The sequence below is a fragment of the Panthera uncia genome, chromosome C2, assembly GCF_023721935.1.
Source record: "Panthera uncia isolate 11264 chromosome C2, Puncia_PCG_1.0, whole genome shotgun sequence".
NCBI classification, from domain to species: domain Eukaryota; kingdom Metazoa; phylum Chordata; class Mammalia; order Carnivora; family Felidae; genus Panthera; species Panthera uncia.
In genome coordinates, this window is record NC_064810.1 from 152,718,094 (window position 1) to 152,725,690 (window position 7,597).

Sequence of the window (7,597 nt, forward strand, 5' to 3'; positions counted from 1 at the left end):
CTGTTCCTCTGGTTGAACCAGGCCCATCCAGGTTACTTGAGTAAAGCTCCAGAACCGTTTCTTAGTGAACAGGAACAAAACTGCCCCCTACCTATCTAGCTCACTGATAGTGCACATGAGTTGGTCACCTCCCCTGAGGCTGTGTGTGATTATAATTGGTGTGATTACACTACAGTTCCTTAAAAATAATCCTTATTTAAACACGGTTTTAAAATGTGTCACTACCTCCAGTCCGTCATCCAAGTGGACACCTTCCCGGGATCCTGGAACTAGGTTCCGTTCCCTTGCTTTCCCCTTGGCGTTCAGAGCAGAACAACTGTGTTGAGGTCTCAGGGTTTCCTGAACCAATTCAGCTTCTTAATACTGACATTTAAATCAAACACCTTCAGTACATGGCTGAGCCGTCTCCTTCATGAAGGAGAAAAATACCCAACACATATCATGAGCGTCACATAAACAAAGATTTGAAAGATTCACATCATAGGTGAACAATTTCCAAAATAAAGATTTCTTCTGCACGTAATAACGGTGCTTTGGAATTTTGTCAAAACTGTATCTTACAAGGATGTTCTCGGGGCCAAGAAAAGTAATTGCAAATTCACCACAGCAGTTTGAGACAAATTCAGTGATTCAGCCTAAGAAAATACTTTTGCTGTTTGCAGAGGATTGCATCTGGGAGGATCCTGGGTTCAGCGGTAGTTAGAGTCAGGCATTAACAGCCCTTTATAGGCAGAGCTAAAATAATGCTACAGCTGATGATAGAGACAGCTTGGTGAATTCTCGAGAATGCCAGTCTCCCCAAATAGAACTTCATCAACCTGCCCAATTTCCATTGGGTCAGATCACATCACCTATTTTTCTACTCATCAACTCCCAGCCAGCCAACCTACTGAATATCATGAAATGTTTAAATATCTCCCTTGCTTGTGTCCTATAATTTAACTCCATCTTTCCCCTCTCTCTCCTTTCCTTATATACTCATCCCCAATGAAAGAGCAGTCGGTCTTAAATATTTTAATCAACAACAGTCTTTGGATGCCGACTGTGTGCCAGGTCCTTTAATAATAGGCTGAGATTACAGCCTATATGAAAGGTCAAATAGAGCTGAGCAGGGGGTGGGAAAGCTTCATGGAGACGATGACACTCGAATTCCTCCTTGAAGAGGAGGAGGTGCCTTCCACACATAGCTGATGGTCAATGAGTATCTACTGCGTGTCCTAAACTGGGGAAGTACTTCGTGTGTTTTGGGAAAGAAGCATAATTACCCTCACTTAGAGCGACTTGTTTTTAGGTCACATCTAGTCTGGAGTGACACCGACAGTCACTAGAGTCCACGAAAGACCTCACAGTGTGGATGTAGGTAAAAGCAGGGATGAGGAGCATCGTCCAGGCCAAGCAGCAAACAGCAACCAAGAAGAAGCAGAGCACCAAAGAGCGTGGTCAACTGGCAAGCAGTGCTGAACATCTTAGGAGTCCTGTTCTCTTGAAAATCAGGAGTAAAAATTCAGCAAACCTTTCAGCCCTTTCGAAACCGTGCAATGTACCTGTGATTCAACTGAGCTGATATTTCCCATTCCTGTGGTTTTTCTCAGACCTTCCAACAGCCTGGTAATCCCAGAGTAGACATATCCATATCATTTTATGGAAGCCAGCCTCCAGGAAACAATCCTTAAGAAGAGACACAGTGTTTTATGGGTATTTTGTGTCCCCTGAGTACTAAGCCCAGAGATGGAAACATAACACACTCAATACACGCTACTTAATTGATGAACTTTTTGGCCAATACTTTGCTGCTGGGATTTAACACCATATCTGACTTCCAAGGAAATGGTCACTTGGCAACATTACCTAGCCAAATGAAGATAACCAGATATTAAGTTCAATGCATAGAATTAGGATGTAGAAGAGTTAGGCTTTGGTTTTAGATAATTTGCTCTTTTCCAAAAAGTGCCCTAGTGATAAAACCAAAATTCTACCTCCCAAGTCAGATTTAAATCCAACCACTAATTAAATTGATTTTCTTTATTCTTACCCCCATTTATTCGTTGGTTCCTAGCACTAAGGAGTCATGATTTAGGGATGAGCAGAGGCCATTAAGCTGATGCAAAGTCACGAAGGTTAAAGAACATTTCGGGGGGCGCCTGGGTGGCGCAGTCGGTTAAGCGTCCGACTTCAGCCGGGTCACGATCTCGCGGTCCGTGAGTTCGAGCCCCGCGTCGGGCTCTGGGCTGATGGCTCGGAGCCTGCAGCCTGTTTCCGATTCTGTGTCTCCCTCTCTCTCTGCCCCTCCCCCGTTCATGCTCTGTCTCTCTCTGTCCCAAAAATAAATTAAAAAAAAAACGTTGAAAAAAAAATTTTTTTTTAAAAAAAAAGAACATTTCGGAACTACAATAGGACCAAATCTCTTCGGAGAAGTGGAAGGCAGATGAGGTAAGTAGATACTATCAAATAAAGAATCTGCTGTGAAGCTCAGAACATGACCAGCATGAAAACAGTTAAAACATTTTTTTTCCACAGTACTTAACCTTGTACCTTAATAAAGTTCAGAAATATTAGAAAATCATTTTGGTTGTGATAGGGTCTAAATAAGGGTGTGACAAAAATTTCCCCCAGAAAAACTTAGGGAGCTGTATTAGTTTGCTGGGGCCGCCATAACAAAATACTGCACACTGGGTGACTTAAATGTATTTTCTTACAGTTCTGGAGACTAGAAGTCCAAGATCAAGGTATTGGCAGGTTTGGTTTCTCATGAGGCCTTCCTCCTTGATTTGCAGGTAGCCACCTTCTCACTGTCTTCACATGGCTTCTTCCTGTGAATTCATGTGCCCCTGGTGTCTATTTTCTTACAAGGACTCTAGTGCCATAAAGTCATGCCCTTCTCGGGACAGCCTGCATCTGGTGACTGAGAGAGGAAGGTGTAAAGGCCCAGCCATTTCAGCCCAACACGGGGTATTTGTGAGTAGCACTCAATCCAGAGCATCCAGCCTGCCATGTTGGCTGAGGCTTGTCAGGCCTGCAAATCATGCAAAGCAGCTTCAATTCTCAGTCAACCTAATCCTGCCCTCCGTGGTGTTGATCTTTAATAAATATCTTGCTCTCCAAACTCCATCTCCACTTCTCAAGGACCCAACCTACCACAAGTAGCTCTGCAAGAAAATACGCTTAAATAGCAATTTTATGTCCAGCCAAATTGTCACTCAAACGTGAAGGCTGAGTATTGAATCATGCAAGATTCATAGAGTTACCTCCTCATGTCCCCTCTCTGGGAAAGAAAAATTACTAGAAAATATGCTTGAGGAGACAAAAAAAAAAAAAAAAAAAGGCCAAGAAAATGGAAACCATGAAAACAGTAGGTCCAAAGCCACAAGCACATTAAAGAGGAAAACCAGACCAGAGATACAACTGTGCAACAGGCCGTGAAAAGTAAAAGGTCCCAACCAGAACATTAAGCTAGAGTATCAGGAGAAAACTCTTCACAAAAAGGTAGATTCATATTCGACAGGTAATGCGATCAAGTGAGAAAAATCTTTGTAAAGTGGTAATGGGATTGTGTTTCAATAAGAAAAAGAAAAGAAAATTAGAAACTTTAGACACAACACCTGTATGAATAAAATACATACATAAAGCCCATTTAAAATGTCATTGTTTTGAGAAGCTGAAGTGAAAAGAAGTTCTTATTTTAACACTTTGAAAGCTTATTTTGAAAAGCCCAAATCTACACGACACAGGATTCATGTCATTTCCTCCTCCCAGAAGGCCACTCTGCTTGATCTTGGGGTGAATAATATGTAATCATAACATTGCTAATGACCCGTAGAGATGCTTGAATTTTCAATTCAATCTATGGGCAAAGCAAGGAAGGCTTAAGCATATTTATAAAATAGAATGAAAAAGTAATAAGCCTTGACGATATTTAACGATGTAGTTGGGAGATCATGAGAATTGCAAGGAGGAAAAGTGAAAGGAAGTTCAGGCTTCTAATTTCATCTTCTATCTCTCAGAACGGTGAGTCCAATTTGTGTAAATTTGATGGATCAAGATGAAGCACTTGAAGTATACTTTTAAAAATTATTCATGTGCCCACAGAAGAACCCACCCAATAACAAAAGAGTGGGATGAGAGGAGGGAAGGTGGCGGGGAGGGGGGCAGTGACACAGGTCTTTTTTTTCTTTTTGATCATGCAGAACAGAGAGTCTGCAGCTAATGTTTAAAATTAATCATTGGAGAAATAAAAGTGTCACATTCTATTGAGAATTTTGAAGATAACTGTTGGAAGAATCAAAAGCAAGAAGAACCTACCTGCGGACGTGAGTCAGAGGAACGCAGGGACGGGTTAAGGAACGGGTGCTTTTCACTGTATGCCTCTCTGCACCGTTCGAATTTGACTCTCCACATGCAGAAATATTTCACCTGGCTTCTGCTCTCCCTCTGCCCCCTCCGTCAGCCCCTCCCTATTCATGACTGTCTACCTGAACTCTCAGGTTTCCTTCACCTTCAAAACACAGTTTCCTCTTTACGTCTACCTGTTCCACACAGCAGAACCCTCGGACTCAGGAATAAGGTGGCTCAGCCCTCCATCGTTCCGTTTTCTGGGCACTGGCCTCTGCCTGATGGGAGGGGGACAGGTGGTAAAGTCTTATCTCCCCAGCTGGCTTGACTAACTTCCTCCACGTACCTAGAAATTCCAGCAGCATTGAACATGCATGGGTCAATGCAGACTTTTTGAGTGCCCTGAGCCACTCACTAGCCACGTGACCTTAAGCAGGCCACTTTACCTCCCGCGGTCTCCATTTTCTCTTCTGTGAAATGAATGCATCCAAGGCCCAAATTCTGAAAGTCAGCCAGGTTTTGGAGTCTCCAAGGTTTGGAGTCTCCAACCAAGGCTGGGATTCTAGAAGGCTGCCTGGCCCAGCTCCACATCCTAACAGCCCCCAAGCTCGTGGTCCAGCAGTGCCGCCCTGGAAATCCAGGAAGGAAACCACCCGCTTCCTCCACCCCTGGCAGGTCTGACCCAAAACACACGATGACGCCTCTGGCCAGTTCTCTCCTGATCCTCACCTCATGTCCAGATTTTCTCTTTACCTGCTTCCTAGGACTCTGTTCCCCAGGCTGTCCCTCCTTCCCCGGCCACTATGTAACAAGACGTGGGTGCCAATGCGTTTTTGTCCCATGCCATGGGCCAGTAACAGGGTCACCCCTAAATTAATTAAATTAAATTAAATTAAATTAAATTAAATTAAATGTATTTTTCAAGCCATGAGAACTGTAATAAAACACCCATCGAAAGAAACCCACAAGTGATGTGCTCAATGCATAATCTGTATTATCTTTAAAGGTCAAAAATCAGTTCTCGGTGAGGAAGGAACGATCCGTGTGGAACTAAATCTCCACCAGCCAGTGAGGACCAGGAAAAGGGGGCTGGCATGCCATCAAGGAGTAATTTGGCCCAGAGAGCTCATTGCCCTGGTAAATGAGAATTAGAGTCTAATTATCCCATTGGCAGGTTTTAGAAACTTTTAAAATAATACTCTCTACAACTGTCACAGTGTCAAAACAATTATTTGCCTGCTTGAGCAGGTGTCAGGCATTGTAAAGTGTATACGTCCTTGTAAAATTAAATGAGAAACTTTCAGAAATTGGTGTAAGCTGGGGCCCCTAATTATAGCCTATACAGATACCTGAAGTCAGGAAGTGAAGAGAGAAGAACTCTGATTTTCCTTTCGCTTTTTCTTTTCCCTAAGGCACTGAATTCTAAGCACACACACAGTAAAGGTAGAATGTGCCACTTGAACTTCAGGGAGGGATTCCGAGCCCTTTCGCCTGTCATTCTTGCCTTGGAGCCACGGTCGGTCCTTAAACATGTATCCATTTGGTCTGCATGGTCTGTAGGCTTCACCTGCATGGTCTCCCTTGGTCCTCCACAGCAGCCCTGCACGTTTAGCCAGGCAGCGTCTTTGCCCCGTTTTACAGACGCAAAGCCGAGTGGTGTTTCACGTCTCCTAATCCCAAGACACCCGTTCTTTCTCCCACACGACTCCCTGTGCGACTGCCTTTCTTCCTGGCCCAGTAAGTAAACCTTCGCTAGAACTACCTCAGGGCTCACCCTCCCATTGCTGTTTCTTGGACTCTGAGACTCTTAGACAGATAGGTAGGAAAGAAAACGGGCGCCACCACCGGCACGACGTCCCTTGAGCTAGTCACAAATAACAGACGCTGAATTACTGGTGAGTGATTGGTTGACTGAAATAATAACACCAGGAAGGGTAACCCCCACCCCCCCAAACTGAAGGAGCGGTCAACTCAACCAGTGTTCATTAGTAGTCGACTACAGACGAGGCATGTGTGCATTCAGGCTTGTTGCACATGAAATAAAGCAAGATTTCTGCCCTAGGGACTCTGGCGCTCGAAAAGACAGGAACGGTACTTTCTAAATATAATGGCGGCTCTCGCGAAGGTACGACACGCTAAAATGTCAAAGGGGAGAGGGAAATATTCACAGCTTGTTGCCAAGGGACTCCTCCTCTTCTCCATGGCCATCGAGTACCCCCCACGTTTGCGACGACCTTCGCAATTCTACAAGAACAGAAGTGACCCCCGCCCTGGGTCGCCACAACCCTCAGAGGCATCTTTAGGTTCCAAAGGCAAGGAGTGTGGATCGATCACAGATTAGTGGGTGCAGGGGGCACCCTACCAGAGCCTCTTCACCCGGCGGTACCATTATCCCCCAGCCACCGGGAGTGTCGGCTGTCAGTGAGCTCCAGCTGGCCCCTCGCGTCAGAAAATTGCCCTTGGCAGATGAGACCTCCTGGCCTGAGGAGCCATGTCATCACCCCCAGGGACGGCCCACAACAGATGACTCAGAAGGGTTCAGTCGGCTTCTGGGCCTCAAGGTGGGGACCGCTCAGTGGCGTGGTTTATGCTCCAGACTCCCCCGTGGATCGGGCCAAGGCTGAGTTTCCTGAGACCACAAACTTATTCGCCCTTCCCTTTTCCCGCCTGCCCCCCCTGCCTCCTCCAGGCTTGTCCTAATAGCCTCCCTTTCATAAATCCCAGGTATCCAAGTCACGGTCTCGGGTTCTGCTTCTTAGATCTAAGACTCCTACCTGCTCTTTCGGAGCCCCATTTCTTCACCTGTGAAACCCTGGCAATTCATCACAAGTGGTGGCGAAAACCGGGGAGGTGATGTCACTCAAGTGCCCTGCAAATTCCTGGGCTCCGTAAATCACAACAAGGATTTTTCCTCTTTAGTCACATTTAAGAGAATCTCGGGTCTCCGGGATTACAGGACAAAGAGGCCCCGGGCAGCATCGGCTGGCCACAGGGACTGAAGAACCAGAAGTAACCAGAAGTTTGTAAATGTGGGAGAAGCCGGACCGCCCAGAGTACCGGGGACCGGTCAGGACTTGCGCCAGCAAAGTGCATTTTGTCCCCAGTTCACCACGACGGGGGCGGGGGGGCGGGCAGGGCACCGGTCGAGGACCCGGCGTGGGGGGAGCAGGTGGCGGGGCGGCAGGGTGCCCCTGGAGGAGTCTCAATTCAGCACGTTGGCAGGTTAGCTGTGCCGTTCACCTTTGAGGCAGAAGGGCAAATGGATTGC